Raw genomic sequence first — 18,063 nt, forward strand, 5'->3', positions numbered from 1 at the left:
GGCAAAGGAGAAGAAAGGTAGCCCTCATTATTGAACAAAATAAGCCGTGCTTTTCTGCGAGGGCCAATGACATAGATCCTGCTGTTGTAGCTTACAGCCAGGAGTGAGAACCAATAAAAAAAAGTGTGTTTTACTGGCTTGAAGCCAGAAAGTCAGACTGAGAGCTGGTCCAAGTTCACTGAAAATACATGAGTTATACAATCAAGCTTAAAAAGCAATTGTGAAATGGCTACTTGGCTGCAAACCAAACCATTAGCCAACCTATAATTTGGAGATTGAAAAGAAACCAGACAAAGAAATTCATTTTGGTCAACATAGCTCCATAGGAGTGCAATCAGTTTGATTCCCTGCCCCACCCCATACTGTACAAAAGCGAGTGCATGATCAATTCATTGATGCTTAAGAGTCTAAAACATAGGAATCAATGATAAATATGCATCAGTCTATAACGCTGTATTAAGAAGTGAGAGATGTATTCAATGTCAATGACAGCTCATTAGTTCGGAGAAGGGATTAATTGTGTCAGTTGCATGATTATCATCATGGTGAGCTTAATTAACCTCTGCCAGTTAAAGCAACCTACCTGCACAAGCATTAAAATGGGGCATAACAATGGCATGTTCATCCACTGAAATGTAAGGAATGCCAGCCTCTTTCATTTCATTCGACAATGCTGACCTGGATCGGTCTTATGGGGATCAACTCTATGCTGTTAGAAGTTCTAATAGAACTATTAGAAAAATAGTTTTTTAAAAAAGCATTCTCCCTTATTGTGATGTGACCAAACTGTTGTAAACGCATCACAGCCCCTTTCAGACTTGTATTCAAATTCTGTTCAATCCTGCTAGAGTGGTCTGTATAAATCTACACACTTCCAAAGAACTGAGGATATTGGTGCAACTACTAAAAGGCTCAGATTACCTCAGTAACAAGATTGGGACAGAAAAGGATACACATTTATGAGGGGTTTTTCATGATCTGGATGTCACAGAGTATTTATGAAATGTAGATACTAAGGAATGTAGGAAACAAGGTGGCAAATTTGAGTTTAACAAACTCCCACAAACAGCAATGTCAGAGTGACCGGATAATCTGCTTAATTTATGATGTTGATTTAGTAATACGTATTGGGCCAGTAATCACAGCTCGGAGGGATAGATTGTTTTGAGAGTTAAGCTAAATTAAAAGCATTCAATGAGATCTAAAGAATGGTAAAACCAACTTAATTCAGAGAAGAAACAGTAAATAAGGGACAGTTAATCTAAAAGTTAAATCAGGGATAGCTCAGAGCAGGTTAAATCATCATGAGGATGCATGGAGTTTCAGAAAGTTCCCTGGTTTCAATTTATCTGTGTGTTTCCTGTGTGCCACTACTTACAGCTAAGAGATGGAAAATGCTGAAGGGTAAATGTTGGTGTTAGCAACAGACAGGGCTTAGATGTCTCGGGGTGTGGTGAATCTGTACTTCAGAAAAAAGGAAAGGGCAGGGAGGCCCAGGAACTTCTCATTCAATGGAGCTGAGGGCATGGTGAAGGAAACCAATAAAAAAGCAACTGAAAAAGGTTGGAGCGCAGAAAAATTCAGCAATGGTGAAGTTAACAACTTATATGGCCACCCCTTCACAAGTACATTTTAGATCCATCATAACTTTGATAAAAGCTGAAAATATAAATTGTAGTTAGACACTTGAGTGGAAACTCAGTCTCAGTAGAAGAGATTGAACAAATCAAAACACAAGCAGTCATTGGGGCAGTATGAAGGGGAAAAGACTGATGGTGCTCCAAAAATAGATCTTCGAGAACAAAGACTTCATAGATCATAGAATCCCGACAATGTATGTGTGGAAGCAGACAATTCAGCACATCGAGTCCACACCAAGAGCATTACACCCAGATCTACACCCCCTACCCTAATCCTGTAACCCTGCATTTCCCATGGCTAATCCACCTCGCCCACACATTCCTGGACACAATGGCCAATCCATCTAACCTGCACATCACTGGACTGTGGAAGGAAACCAGAGCACCTGGATCCTTTACAAAGAGAAGGCACAGCTTTAGTGAGATTTGGTGACCCACAGTGTCACTTAAATTTAAGTCTTGATCACATCAATCATTTAAAGTGCAGTCTGTGGTATTGCTAGAGTTGAAATGTAGTTTTGAATCATTGTCTTGCCTGTTCAGCATACCCATTTAGTTATTAGGCTTATGCCTGTGTTTCTCAAGTTTGTATAATAAAGATGCTTTGATATTTCAATTCAAACCTCGAATCCCTCCACATATTCTCATTTATAGCTCTTCTCCAAATTCTATTCTTAAAACAATTATGGCCTATCAAGCCAGATCATAAAGATCCAGTTGCCCAGTATTCTTATAATTGGAATCATGATAGTATCTACTTTGACAAGGCATTGGGAGACAACTCCCACAATTCAATGGAAAAAAAACACATTCCACTGTAATCAGGCTAAGGTACAAGAATCCTGCACAGCCACATATGAAGCAAGCCAGGAATGGAGCATATGTCTTCCTATATAATTATTCTGCAGCTTCCTTTGAAAAAGAGGGAGCAGTCAATAAATAGAACGAAAATAAACTAACTACCATAGTCCAGACCTTTAGTCACAAAAGGCAATTTGCAAATGTGGAAACTGCTTGAACAGCTAACTGAGATCAAGCAACCAAAATCATACAGCAGAAATTTAAATGCCAAAATACATTTCTCCAAAATCCTTTAAACTTGGAAAGATGTTAAGAAGTTTCCCAAATTAGAAAGCATTGGTGCAGAATGAGTTTCCAGTTTACCTCTCCCTCGGTATTTAGTTGCTGTCTGTTGGATATCATATGCTCAGCTCAACTTCAATGGTAGGGAAAACCTCTAGGAGTGATTTAGTTGAAACATTTAAAATGAAATCTGATGGTTATTTGAAAAAAAAAGGAACATGGAAGAATCCGAGGAGAATGGCATTGAAGAAATTGCCCATTTGAAGAGCCATTGGAGACACACAATGGGCAAAATAATCTTCATCTGAACTGTAACAATTCTGTGACAGTGAGAGTGCTAAACGTTTGGATCTGCAATTCTCACAATTGAATTGCTTAGATTAAAAGACCCAGATCAGTAAAGAAGAGCTCAATGTCCCATGATAACCTGTCACACTAATGTACAGACTTCCATTTGTGTACCAGCCCCTTCACATCAAAATAAAATCTAAAATGCTGAACCTTCAGTCAAATCAACGTATCAATGGCTTAAGTTAGTATACCCTACCAGATCTGAATGAGCACTGTGTGGTGGTTAACAAACAGATATCAAAGGATTTTCCTTTATCCTGAATTGTTCATTATGTAGATGCAAAATTCAATCTTGAATCACAAAATAGAAGGGGCCAGTTCAGCCCAACATGCACATGCCAGCTCTATTTAATAGGGTTTTACAATTCGACTAATTTCCCAACATTTGCCCCATACTCCTGCACTGTAGTTGTTATCCAATTCCTTTTTGGACATTATCTACGGACGTCTTTACAGGGAATAGATTCCAAATGAGTCACAATTTGCTCTATCAAAATGTTTCCTGATCTCACTTTGGTTGTTTTACTGATAAGCTTCACTCTATGTCTCTCTGGTTACCAAATTTACCAAGTCTGTAAATGCCACTCTCAAAACCCTCTTGAACACCTCTGAAACCTCACCTTAACGATCCAAGAAAATAACTCAGCTCTGGAGTTTCTGCAAGTAATTGAAAGTCCTGTATCACTAGTGCTATTCTGATAAATCTCAAACACAACCTCCTTCAAGACCTTGGCCACCTTCCCCAGAAACAATCACAATGGCATCGAACCACAGTGAAAGAAATTCCCTCACCTCGAGCTTTCAACTTCTTTTTCACTGTTACAATGACCTTGTTGCTTGTGACTCGATCAATGCTACCGAACGGAGATCTTGTACTGCCCAGAATATAAATACTTCCTCTTCTATGTATCATGTTGAAATCTTCAGTTAAACGGCCTCTTACTCTGCCTTATTTACCCTTGCGGGCCTCTTCAAATGTTGCAACTCCTTCTGTTACTCAATCTTTCTCCAAACTATCGGCCTTTAAAACCAAAATAAACTTTCTTTGAAGCAGTTCAATGTCATGGGTACACCTTCAAATGAATTATTAAACACCCATTGGGTGAACATAAAAAGATCCTAAACGATCTTGAACAAGAGCTGGGGAATTATCCTCAGTGCTGCAGTTAATACTTACAGAGTCAGAGTTGTACAGCACAGAAACAGACCCCTCACATTCCAACTCATCCATGCTGATTAGATATCCTAAATCAATATGGTCCTATTTCCAAGCAATTGGCACACATCCTTCTAAACCCTTCCTATTCTTCATGTACCCATCCAGACGCCTTTTAAATGCTGTAATTGTACCAGCCTCCATTATTTCCTCTGGCAGTAAGCATGCACTATTCAATATGCACCCCTCAGGTCCCTTTTAAATCTTTCCCCTCTCATCTTAAACCTATGCCCTAGTTTTGGACACCCCTACCCTGGGAAAAAGACCTTGGCTACTCACCCTATCAATGCCCCTCATGATTTTATAAACTTCTATAAGGTTACCCCTCAGCCTCCCGACATTACAGGGATAACAGCCTCAGCCTATTCAGCCTCTCCCTATAGCTCAAACCCTCCACGCTGGCAACGTCCTTGTCATTTTTTTTCTGTACCCTTTCAAGTTTAACAACAGCTTTCCTATAAGCAGGGAGATCAGAATTGAACGCAGTAATCCAGAAGTGGCCCAACCAATGTCCTGTACACCTGCAACATGACATCTCAACTCTGATACTCAATGCACTGACCGATAAAGGCAAGCATTCCAAACACCTTCTTCACTACCCTATCTACCTGCAACTCCATTTTCAATAAACTATGAACCTGCGCTCCAAAACCTTTTTACTCAGCAACACTCCCCAGGAACCCACCATTAAGTGTGCAAGTCCTGCCATGATTTGCCTTACCAAATGCAACAACTCACATTTATCTGAATTAAACTCCATCTGATACTTCTCAGTCCATTTGATCAAGGTCCCATTGTACTCTGAGATAACCTTCTTCATATCCACTATACCTCCTATTTTGGTACCATCTACAAACATACTCACCATACCTCCTATATTCACATTCATTTACATAAATAGCAAAAGCAGTGGAACCAGCAAAACACTCCAGCCTGAAAAAGCAACCCTCCACCAGCAAGTTGTCTTCTACCTTTAAGCCAATTTTGTATCCAAATGGCTAGGTCTCTCTCTTGATTCCATGTGATCTAACCTTGCTAACCAGTCTACCATGTGAAACCTTGTTAAATGCCTTGCTGACATCCATACAGACAACGTCTATTGCTCTGCTTTCATCAATCTTCTTTGTCATTTCTTCACAAAAATCAAATTAGTGAGACACAAACTTCCCATACACAACACCTTGTTGACTATCTGTAATCAGTCCCTGTCTCTCCAAATACCTGTAAATCCTGTCCCCCGGAATCCCCTCCAACAACTTACCCACCACTGACATCAGGCTCACCGGTTTATAGTTCCCTGGCTTTACTTACCACATTTCTTAAATTACAGCACTACGTTAGCCACTCTTCAGTCTTCTGGCACCTCACCTGTGGCTATCGATAATACAAATATCTCAGCAAGGGGCCCAGCAATCACTTCCGTAGCTTCCCACAAAGTTCTGGCATATACCTGATCAAGTTCCAAGGAATTTATCCACGTTTAAGACGTCCAGCATCACCACCTCTAACACGTGCTTTTCAGGATATCACTATTTACTTATTGGAGTTCTGTAGCCTCCATATCCTTCTCCACAGTAAACACTGATGCAAAGTACTTTATCATTGTTTAGATCTCACCCATCTTCCAGTTTCACACATAAATGGCCTCGTTGATCTTTAGGGGGCCCTATTCTCTCCATAGTTACTCTTTTGCCCTTAATGTATTCGTAGGATCTCTTTGGATTCCCCTCGACCCTACTTATCAATGTTATCTCATGCCCCCTTTTCGCCTTCCTGATTTCTCTTGAGCATACTCTTACTGCCCTTATGGTCCTCAAGGGATTCACTCAATCCCTGTTGTCTATATCTACCATATGCCTCCTTCCTTTTTCTTGACCAGAGCCTCAATTTCTCTAGTCATCCAGCATTCCTTAGAACTACCAGCCTTGCCCTTCACACTAACAGGAACATACTGCCTCTGGACTTCCACCATTTCATTTTTGAAGGCCTCCCACTTTCTAATCATTTGCCTGCGAATAGCCCCTCCAATCAACCTTCGAAAGTTCTTGTCTAATACCATCAAAATTACTCCCAATTAGAACGTGCTCACGCACTGACACCACAGTCACATGCCCTGCTTTATTTCCCTAGAGAAGGTTCAGTTTTACTCCTTTTCTAGTAGGCACATCCACATACTGAATGAGAACTTTTCTTGTGTATTCTTAATAAATTCCTCTCCATCCAAGCCCTTTACACAATGACTATTCCAGTGTATGTTTGGAAAGTTAAAGTCCCCTACCATTAAAATGCTACTGTTCTTACAGATATCCAAAATCTCCTTACAAATTTGCTTCTCAATTTCACATTGACTATTGAGAGGCCTACAGTGCAATCCCAAAAAGGTGATCTTCCCTTTCTTATTTCTCAGTTTCACCCAAATAACTTCACAGGACCTATTCCCAGAAATATCTTCCTGAAGTACAGCTCCCTAACTAAAAATACCACTTCCCCTCTTCTCTTGCCCATCTTTTCTGTCTTTCCTGAAAGCTACCAGTGCTATGTTCCCAACCATGCCAGGAGTTCCTTTCAACACCATCCACCAATTCAGGTGCAATCTGTCCTTGTTACACAGGTCACTTTTACCCAGAGAAGATTTCAAAAATGTGACTCCCTGACACCAACTCCTGAGTCTCACATTCATCTACTCTATTCTCCTATTCGTACACTCACCAGCACATGGCACCAAGAGTAATCCAGATATTACTATCTTTGAGATCCTATTTCCTATATTCTCTTTTCAGAACTATGTCCCTTTCTCTTCCTATGTTGTTGGTAGCAATGTATACAATGACCTCCCTTTGAGAGTATTCTGCACTCTCCCCAAGCCATTCTTGACCCTGACACTAGGGAGGCAACACACCATTCTGATTCATTTTGTTGCTGACTGCAGAAATATCTATCTGTGCTCTGACTAATGAGACCTCTATCACAATTGATCGCTTGGAACCTGACATACTCCTTATTACAGTAAAGCCAGTCTAGGTACCAGAAATCTGACTGTCAGTGCTACATTCCCTTGAGAGTCCATCACTCGCTACATTTTCCAAAATAGCATACTTGTTTGAGATGGGGTTAGACACAGGAGACTCCTGCACTACCCGCCTACCTCTCCTACCTTTCCTGGACGTTACCCATGTACCTGAATACATCTGTGGTTTTTCTCCATTCCTGAAACTGCGATCCATCACACCCCCTGGATTCTGTAAATTCCTCATTGCCTCCAATTGCTACTCCAACTAATCCATGCAATCTAACAGGTTGCGCAACCAAACCAATCATGGAGACACAATTATCAGGAACATTGAAATTCTCCCTAATCTCCCACATCTGACAGGAAAAGCACATCACTCTACTGAAAGCCATCTCTGCACCTTAATCTACTGACCCAGAAAACAGCACAGTCTTACCACTCTAAAAATACCAGTCTGAGATAACTTAAACCTATGTTTTATGTTTTAAAAAAAAAGCTATTAACCAGCGTCACCAAAATAAATTACCTAGCTCAGCGTATTTCCCTTTAAAACCGTAATATTTTACGGTTGCCCTAGCATCTTGGTTTTACAATTTAGAAACAGTATTTGATTTTAAGCTTATTTTGCTTTTCCTATATACATCAGATAAATTCAAAAGTGCAACTCAGGAAGTCAAAAAGTGGCGAGCGCTTATGGTCACCATAACAGCAAGATACTTTTATTTAGTGCCAATAACAAACAAAAAAAAACCCACATTGGGTTCCGATGTGCAGGTTTCATTCCTAACGTCAAGCTAACTAGTCATCTTTCAAAAGTTGACTGACATGGTTTGTATTTGCAATATATTATCTTTAAACTTAAAAGTAAATGGTCTTCTCTAAATGCTGCATTCTCTTCACTGTCTCGCCATATACACGACTGACTTTTAAAAAGGTAGCTGAAGAGCTAGTTTGGGGAAAAAGAAGCTTGTTGTGTTTATGCATTAAAGGTTGCTACAACCAGAGAACTCCTCTGACACTTGCAATACCTGCTCACGGGTATCCTGGCAAGAAAGCATGGATTGGGACTAGAACATTACTCTAACAAGGCAGCAGTGTGGCGCCTGCTTCCTCAATTACAACAATAAGGATTCCTTAGCAGGATTACCTGTCCTGATGATAATGCAATTACTGATTTATTCAGTCATCATTGTCATATAAGGTAATGGTTCTAAATGGGTTAATGCTGGAGGTTTCACTAAACTACTGAAATCAGATTTTTTTTTGCAAAACTGCATTTTCTGCATAAAATATGAGAACAGTTCAAATTGGACAAAATAAAACAAAATACCTCATTTCCCAGTGGGGCATTTGCACACAGTTTGGTGCCTCATTCCAAACTGAAAATTAGACCATTAATTAAATATGACACAAAACCAGATACATTCCAATACAATCTATGAGGGATCCTATACCAGTCCCTTGCGAGGTTACGCCACAAGGATTTTAGACAGAGATCTTTCCCCACTGCGCCTTGGCAGCAGCTGCCCTGAGATTTACTGCATCCCTCAGCACACAGTCCAGGACCTTGGATTTGCCAGTCCACATCACTTGGTTGAGAACAACTCTTTACCCTGGAAGATCAAGGAGCATTCTCGCCAAGTTGGTGGTCCTCCAGGCACAGTTATGGTTTGTCTTGATATGTGTCCTAGAGGTTGTATAAAAGGCACTCACACAACATTGTTCAGAGAAGCTGAAAACTAAGACGTTCTGGGACATAATAGAAAAATACCCATAAAAAAAGACCAAGGCAACAGCCACTGCTTCAAGGTCACTGAATAATTTAAATTCATTTTCATTAATAAAAGAAAATTCCAGAAAACCAACATAATGTTAAGGGACAACATTCCATGACTTAAATTTATTTTCCCTGTGAAAACTGAAACCCAGTGGCCTCACACATGACTTCTGAATAAGAAGTAACAGTGGGGAAGCAACAAGATATGGTCAGGCCTTAAAGTGCAATTTGACCCAGAAAGTCAGTTGCTCTAAAAGGAAAACCAAAACAAATTGGTGCATTTCACAAACTCAGCACGTACCAAAATCCTCTCCAGCTCAATGAAGACAAGAACAACAGAGTCAAAGAATAATACAGCATTCAAGGCCATTCAGCCCAATTCCCCTTTAAGTGCTCTCAATTTTGACAAAGTGTTAATGATTCAGGCTAAAGACTAAATCCACAGATGCTTGGCTATTTTTAGCCTTCTGTTTATTTGCATCCTCAGTCCTTTTTCTGCTAACAAGTGCAACACAGGTTTTGCAGCAGAGTGTGGGCTGCTTTGGGTAGCATGACCTGCCATTTCAAAGAGTGCAACATTGACTGGTAGACAAATTCTGGGTGAAGTTATTTATCCTCATCTCAGTCCTAAATGGCATACCCCATATCCTTAGGCTGTGACCCTTGGTTCTGGACAACCTAGTCATCAGGATCATCCTTCCTCCATTTACCCTCTCTAATCCTTTAAGAATCCTATAGGTTTGAGTTCCTCCATTATTCTTCTAAACTCTGGTGAATATGGTCCTCAATGATCTGGTCTCACTTCATATGTCAGACATACCATCCCAGGAATCAGTCTGCGACACCATCATTGCACTCCCTCTCTAGGCAGAACAACCCTCCTCAGATCAGGAAACCAAAACCAAGCACAATAATCCAAGTGTGTCCTCACCAAGACCCTGTACAATTGCAGTAAAATATCAATGTGATTCCCTGAACTAGATTGCCTAAAGGATATGGAAAAGTCTTGCAAATCTACCACTGTAACTGGCTCAGATGTCTATGTTTAGTTTGCCCTTCCCAGGATAAGTCACAAGTGCTTGCATTGCAATGTGCAAGGCATTGTAACTATAGAGGATATACTCAATGAACCAATTAGCATACCCCTATTGAATTCATTCATATGTTCATTTTTGTCATGAATACCAGTTATGAGATCAATTCCAAGATCTGAAAAGTTGCTATAGGATGCAGCAAGCTTATCAAATTCTTTGGTTCTTCTGAGAATAAACTGCAACAATCAGATTATCAAAGAATATGTAATTATCTTCTTCATTCACCACTCACTACAATAACAATAGACTGTTAGAGACAGGATTAGACAGTTGCCATTTCAAGCAACGGCAGTCAATTGAACTTTTTTTTCCCCCCCAAATGTTATCACTTTGCCCTCAGTGAGGCCCTTAAGATTCAGTGGAGTTCAGTCAGGGTTTATATTGGGCTGGGGCACAAGTTCAGGCCTTGTGTTTTATTAAGTGCCAAGGCAACTTTTCCATGGTGTATAACAAGGGGATTTAATGCCACTGAATGATCTGTGATGGCAATTGCAATGTCATTGTCTGATGCCATTTTCATAGTCTGTGCACAGTTGTGCTGTCACATATACAAATAACAAACATTTGCCAGGGGGATTGGTTCTTGCAGAGGGGCTTAAGGCCACAGTTGGTGGTTGCAGAAAAGGAGGATTGGGGAGGGGGTGGGTGGGAGAAGGACCAAAATTTCTTTTATTTCAATTCGGGGAGGGAAAAAAAAGGAAAGTTCAAGTAATCCAGGCACTTTTTGAAACTGTCTCAGTTAAAGGATTAAGAGACTGCCACTTTTCAAAGTGATTTTTGAGGATTTATGGATTTAAAATAAAATAAAACACAGAAATGTCACTTGCTCAATTGAGCGGGGTGACTGCGTATGTTTTATGCTTCGTGGGAACACCAGTCAGACCCTGGCATCGGGCATGCAATATCCATAGTGATGACTGTCAATGTTGCTGTTAGCCTTGCAACGATCTGTGAAAATTCTTCTCCCCACAGCAGAGACAATGACACTTCTTTTGAAGTTACTTTGTCCTCAATACTGCAACAATGGCCTGGATTTTGCAGCCGGGGCAAACACACAGCGCTGGCCATTCAGTTACATTTACAGCTGCCGGTGTACTATTTGAGGGCGATTGCACAGCAGCACATGGTATTTAAAGAGCTATTTTGTTGCAGCACCCACTGTAAGGGATTTGGAGACCGTGTGAAGTGACTAAACAGGACAGTGTGTCTCATCAACCAGTTTATAATGCAGAATGTTTACCCAAACAGGCAGGATCAAAACCAAGAAGTATATATAAGGACATTTAATTCACCATAAAACGTACCCAGATGAAACAAAGTAAAATGAAGAGGGAATAAAAATGGAATTGAGAGATACAAAGTGATAAAAAGACCGAAAGTCCTGTGAGAAACAAAATTATAATCTGACACTACAGATAGAGCTACCATTCAGGGATAGTGCACATCCAGAACATGACAGACTTTTTTTGGATGTTGCTCGACCACTGCGTATTTCAAATATGTCCTGTCTTGACATTGGATTTTTAGAATATAAAGCTTTTCATTTTTTATGCTGTTATTTTTATTTCAGTTCACAAAAGAGCAAGTGATGATTTAGAAATTATTGAAGGGAAATTGAATTCTGCAAGCATGAGAATTATTATTGATTCAAATGAATGGAATGTCCCTTTGATTTTAGATGTCTTGGTGTGGTTAATAGCATTTTAGCAATTCCTAATCACTGTGTGAATCTCAGTAGATGAAGAAAAAAAGACATGAATCATTCGAACAGCAGCTCTTATTATTTGCATTCACAGACAACTCTACAGGGACAGTGATACACAACTAAATCTGGTTAGTGCTGCCAAACCAGACAACATCCAACTTAGCGCAGTTTGACCAAGCATTAAGAAAACAGATTATCACATTGGACAATAACCTCACATTCTCCACAATGTTCCTCTGGAGAACAAAAAGCATCATTTTGTAAATTGCTTTTCAGGGGTTCTGTGATGCATGTGACTTTGAGAAAGTAAAACCCAACAAGTTGGAGTGCAGGACTGGAATGAACACAGCTCTGACAACATCCAATATCAGCAGGAGAAACAAAAGGCTTCTGAGAGCTTACAGGGATTAAAAAGCTAATGGTTGGAAGATATGAATGAATGCAAACAGTCAGTACAAACCCAGCAAGATCCCACAATAAGTGGATGAATGACTGGTTAATTGGTTCTTCATGTGTTGCTTGAGTGCACCCATAACTTAGTCTTGTTCGAATGTCTGTCAGCACAGGCAGATATCAGCATACCTTTCCACAGATGGTTCTTATAAGACAGCAAACACTTTACTCGCTGCACTGAAACATCAGGATGGACAATGTGTTCGGATCCAGTTGTGTGCCTTCCATTGTCTGTGGAGTCATATTCTGGTCAACAAGGGTGTCTCTTTAGGAGCAGCTCAGTGGAAACAACTCAACTCACTTTAGCCTCCAAAGACTGTGGAAAGGGCTAAAGTTGTCTTTTTTGGAAAGCCTCAAATATATTTTGAAAGGAAGAGAACATAGAGCTGTACAGCACGGAAAGAGACTCTTCGGTCCAACTCGTCACGATGACCAGATATCCTAAATTAATCTAGTCCCATTTGCTAGCATTTGGCCCAAATCGCTCGAAACCATTCTTATTCATGTACCCATCTAGTTTGACAACTAAAGATCCTTCAGGATTAGTAACATTTCACTAGCAGGTCAGAGTACAAGGGATATTTTAATTCTTCGGTAACACATCGCTGTGCCCAATTTGATGCTAGATCAGTTATCAGTTATTAATTTTAAATCTGAAATAGTTAGAAGTAAAGTTATTAAGAGACAAAGACAGGTATATGCAGCTAAGTCACAGTATGTCTATGATCTCATTGAATGGCAGAAGAGCATTAAGGAACTGAATAGCTTACTCCTGTTCCTATGTCATTAGGTATAATTGCTGCAGCCTGTTTTCAGTTAATATTATTGTTAGTCAGTGACTAATAAATATTTATTATTACTGCATGGAAAAGGAATGATGTGAAAAGTATTTTAACAGGTAATATACATTTTAATAAGAATTAGTCACAAGATAAATATTCAATCTCTTGTACAATTGGGACTCTAATGGTAAAAGATAGAATGATTGTAGTTTTGCAAAGTGGGTAGTGTAGTGATAATGTTGCTGAACTCGTAATCCAGAACTAATGTTCTGAGGATATGGGTTCAAATCGCACCATGGCAGATGGTGAAATTTGAACTCATCGATAAAAATCTGGAAAAAAAACCTGGCATAATGGCAACTATTGTCATGAGTTAGAAAAGTCCATCTAGTTCATTAATGCCCTTTAGGGAAGGACAGCTTCCCTAAACGATTATTCTTTCATGGATTGGGAACAATAATTTCAAGGCCAGCATTAGTTGTCCACCACTAACTGCCCTGGTACAGAGTGGCTTGTGCAGGCCATTTCAGAGAGTGATTGAGAGTCAACAAGATTATCATTAAGGGTCAGTTAGACTTGAAACGTCAACTCTTTTCTCTCCTTACAGATGCTGCCAGACCTGCTGAGATTTTCCAGCATTTTCTCTTTTGGTTTCAATCTACCATCCTTACTTGGTCTGGTCTACATGTGAATCCAGACCCACAGCAAGGTGGTTGATTCTTAACTGCCCTCTGAAATAGCCTGGTTGAGTCATTTCAATCAGTTTAAGGGAAGTTAGGGATGGGCAACAGATGCTGACCTAGACAATGATGTCCAGATCCAATTAATAAATGATAGTAGAGCTGAATATATTTTCAAGTGGAATGGCTTGAAACACTGTTCCAAAGACTCAGAGTTTACTCAGGAGCTTTGTCCCACTCCAATTCTCTATTTGGAAACTTTAGTATAGGGCCTCCAAACGTTGGGGCTGCGGTTTCTGAGGATAACTGAGCTCCAGAGAGCGAAAAGCTTCACTGTCCCTTTAAATTGGAATTTTTTGTAAAAGTAGCCATGTCCTTTGCTGTGTTAAAAAGGCTCGATGAAGAAGTAGCTGTTCTTCGAACTTAAACTATGTGAATGAGATGCCTGCTCTGACAGGACTCTAACCCCCTCCCTCTCTCTTACAGGTCTGAGGACACATCTCCTGCAACCGAACTGACATCAACAACAGGGGAAAAAATCTGAAGCATTGTGAGATCAGAGAATTTTGTTGTATCACCCTCACTGCTCCTTTGTCTGTTGGGGAGGGCTAAATAAAGGTAGTTCAATAATAGTTACCTGTAGTTGAACATGTGCTAATAAGTCAGCATTAGAAAACAAATCCCACATAAATAAATAAGCCTCATGGCTATTACAGTCAACAAGAACAATTGCTTAGTTGCTCAGAGGACTATCAGTAATTGTGGAGCCACTCACCCACTTAAGAGTTGTACAATTAACTGGAATGCCAATGAAGCAGACCCAAAAGAATCTCAAGCATTATCATGAAGTACTCCACCTATCTTAAACATCTCCTTAAAATTCACATATTCAAATCAAAATTTTGGCCTCACCTCTTCTCGCTTGCTGCTCACTTTTCTGTAGTTGAGCTTCTGCGAGCTCCTTGGGTCATTTTTTTTTGCCGGCAAGCAGGAAATATCACAGCAAGTCCTTGCTGTTGAAAAAAGCTTTCCACACAGTGTACAGTTCTGGCTGGAAACAGCTACAGTGTCATTTTCTTTTTGGTCTCATTATAATTGCAGCTGTTCAACAGATTACAGGATAACTTTTTTCCTCTGACTATAAACACGGTGTTTTGGAGTTTCCTCAAATAGCGAAGCTAAAGCAAATGTGTAGCCATGAAAAAAAATAGACAGCATTGCCACCTCATCTGCTGAAAGAATGCAAGACCATATGGGAGATTTAAGCAAGAAGGGAAATTTATCATCTCCAGTAGGAGACATTTAGGGTGACTCCTTTCTTTGGATCATCGCAAACAGCTGGACCTTTGGCTTCCTATCAACTGATGATGTGATGACATCTGCTCCATACAGTCTGAATAGTGGTTGAAAACCATTAAAATAATAACATTTCATAATACGACATTTAACAGTTCGACAGAAATGCACACAAAGCAGTGTGAGAAGCCTTCACAGTCCTCAGCTTTTCCTGTCCGGCATTTCTCTCTGCTGTCACATTTCACTCCCACTGCCTCAAGTGTATCAGCCAGATCATTTTGGCATGGTTGGAGCAATTAGCTTGTTACAAGAGCACCACATATAGATGCAGTCAAAGACTGACCTCCTGGGCCTACCATATGTAATATGGACTGTATAAGTAACAATCAAGATGGCAGCCCCCTTCAGATAAACTGTATTACTTTTAGTTATAATAATAGAACATAGATTAGCTGACCATTCATCCCATTCCCAGGATTATCTTACGGAGCACAATGTGGCTGCCACTTCAGCCTCACTCTAAAAACGATTATTCTTTCACGGATTGGGAACAATAATTTCAAGGCCAGCATTAGTTGTCCACCACTAACTGCCCTGGTACAGAGTGGCTTGTGCAGGCCATTTCAGAGAGTGATTGAGAGTCAACAAGATTATCATCATTCTGAAGGCGCATATAGGTCAAACTGGGTAAGAATTGCAGATTTCATGCCTAAAGGACATTGGCGAACCAGAATGAGTTTCTTTGCAACAATCAATAGTTGCATGGTCACCATCACTGACGACTACATTTATATTTCCAGTCTTTATTAAACAAATTTGAAGCCATGTCCTCACACACAAACATGGGTCTCTGGATTACTAGCCCAGTTACGGTATCATAATGCCACGGGCCCCCACAAATAGACGCCACAATTCAAAATAGTGAATTATGCTGGAGCTCTTTGGGGCATTTTAAAGGAGCTTTAAATATCAAATCTTCATCACGATTCTCCCACATGTCTTTGTGGGTAAAACATTACCATTTATTGTTTTGATTAAGGACAGGAAACAACGTTTATTTTGTTGTGATCGGAAACTTAGAAGTGTGTAAACACCAGTAAAACCAGAATTCATGACTAGTGGCGTTACAATGTCCAGACTTGGTTGGTCAGAATGCAAACTGCCCCAGCCAAAATATGCAATATTCAACGGTTTTATGCCGAAGCCACGTTTCTACAGTAAGAGAGCTATAAGCAGTTGTGTAGAGTTGATATCATCTGTCAGTTTTCCAGACAGTACTTTTCCACTTCTCTGGCTGCCTGAAAAAAACTGATAACAAGCTGTATTTATATTGTTGAAAAACAAGAGAAAGGATTTTCAAATGTTTATGCAATCTTTAAAAAATTGCATATGGGAATTTAGAATAGATGACCAAAAAGATTGGTTTGAAGGGGTGGGTTTTGAAAGAAGAGGCATGAGGAAGTGGTACTTGGACACAAATTATATAAGTGAAAGCTTTGCCACTGGCAATAGAATAAAGAGGGTCTTCAGGACATACACCAACCAGTTTGAGATACATGAGCTTAGGTTCGAAAATTTGCATGGAGTGAAGTCAGAGCTTAAAAATGTGTTGCTGGAAAAGCGCAGCAGGTCAGACAGCATCAAAGGAACAGGAGAATCGATGTTTCAGACATAAGCCCTTCTTCAGGAATGAGGAGGGTGTGCCAAGCAGGCTAAGATAAAAGGTAGGGAGGAGGGACTTGGGGGAGGGACGTTGGGAATACGATAGGTGGAAGGAGGTTAAGGTGAGGGTGATAGGCTGGAGAGGTTGGGAAGAAGATTGCAGGTCAAGAAGGCGGTACTGAGTCCGAGGGTTGGGACTGAGAAAAGGTGGGGGGAGGGGAAATGAGGAAGCTGGAGAAATCTGCATTCATCCCTTGAGGTTGAAGGGTTCCTAGGCAGAAAATGAGGTGCCTCATCTTCCGCCTTGGAACCCTCCAACCACAAGGGATGAATGCAGATTTCTCCAGCTTCCTCATTTCCCCTCCCCCCACCTTTTCTCAGTCCCAACCCTCAGACTCAGCACCACCTTCTTGACCTGCAATCTTCTTCCCAACTTCTCCACCCCCACCCCCTCTCCGGCCTATCACCCTCACTTAACCTCTTTCCACCTATCGTATTCCCAACGTCCCTCCCCCAAGTGCCTCCTGCCTACCTTTTATCTTAGCCTGCTTGGCACACCCTCCTCATTCCTGAAGAAGGGCTTATGCCCGAAACGTCAATTCTCCTGTTCCTTTGATGCTGCCTGACCTGCTGCGCTTTTCCAGCAACACATTTTTAAGCTCTGATCTCCAGCATCTGCAGTCCTCACTTTCTCCATGGAGTGTGGTCACACAGGAATAGGAATGGTATGGTAGCTCTTAACCAAGCCTACAGACACACATACACATTTTATTTCGCTCAAAAACTGCATGAATCCATGTAAAACTCTGTAAATTCCACTTTAGAAATAGAACTAGTCTAACTCAACATTGGGACGCAGACAGACACCACACCTTAATGCATCGTCAGAGCTAAGATGGCACCTATTGATCATGAGACCGCAATTTAAAAATAGTTCTGGAATTTGCATATCAAAAGAACACATCCAATTCTAAAAGATAAAAGACAATCTAAAATTGCTTAATGTATCATCTCATCGCCATGACAGTGCACTCATTTGGCAATAATTCTGTGTCTTATGATCTTATTTTCCACAATCACCTGAGAAAGAAGCAGCGTTTCAAAAGCTAGTATTTTCAAATAAACCTGTTTGGCCTGTTTGGATTATAACCTGGTTTTGTGTGAATCTTAACTTTGTCCCCCACAGTTCCAACATTGGCACCTCCAAGTCACAGCTTGAGATGAGGAGAGTTACTACAAAGTACATTTAGGTCATTGAAGAGAACACTCCAGAAATATCTGGAGTCTGGGAAGGTTAGGGTTACCATCGCATGA

The 18,063-nt window shown here is 40.4% G+C and overlaps 1 protein-coding gene across 5 annotated transcripts in view; it reads right to left on the bottom strand.

Annotated features, from left to right (window-relative positions):
- Positions 1 to 18,063, bottom strand: part of LOC122563092 (solute carrier family 45 member 3) — a 138,316-nt gene that overhangs the window by 67,045 nt on the left and 53,208 nt on the right. The window contains exon 1 of one of the 5 annotated variants that reach the window (XM_087973504.1): positions 14,704 to 14,868. The exons of 3 other annotated variants lie outside the window; for them this stretch is intronic. The gene's annotated coding sequence lies outside the window, so the exon portion shown is untranslated. Of the gene's footprint in view, positions 1 to 3,866; positions 3,886 to 14,703; positions 14,869 to 18,063 lie in introns of those variants that run through there. One more of the 5 variants, XM_043716511.2, reaches the window with a different exon arrangement.

This window comes from Chiloscyllium plagiosum, unplaced genomic scaffold (assembly GCF_037043375.1).
Source record: "Chiloscyllium plagiosum isolate Xiang-an unplaced genomic scaffold, Cpla_swu_hap1 HiC_scaffold_26, whole genome shotgun sequence".
In the NCBI taxonomy this organism is placed as follows: Eukaryota; Metazoa; Chordata; class Chondrichthyes; order Orectolobiformes; family Hemiscylliidae; genus Chiloscyllium; species Chiloscyllium plagiosum.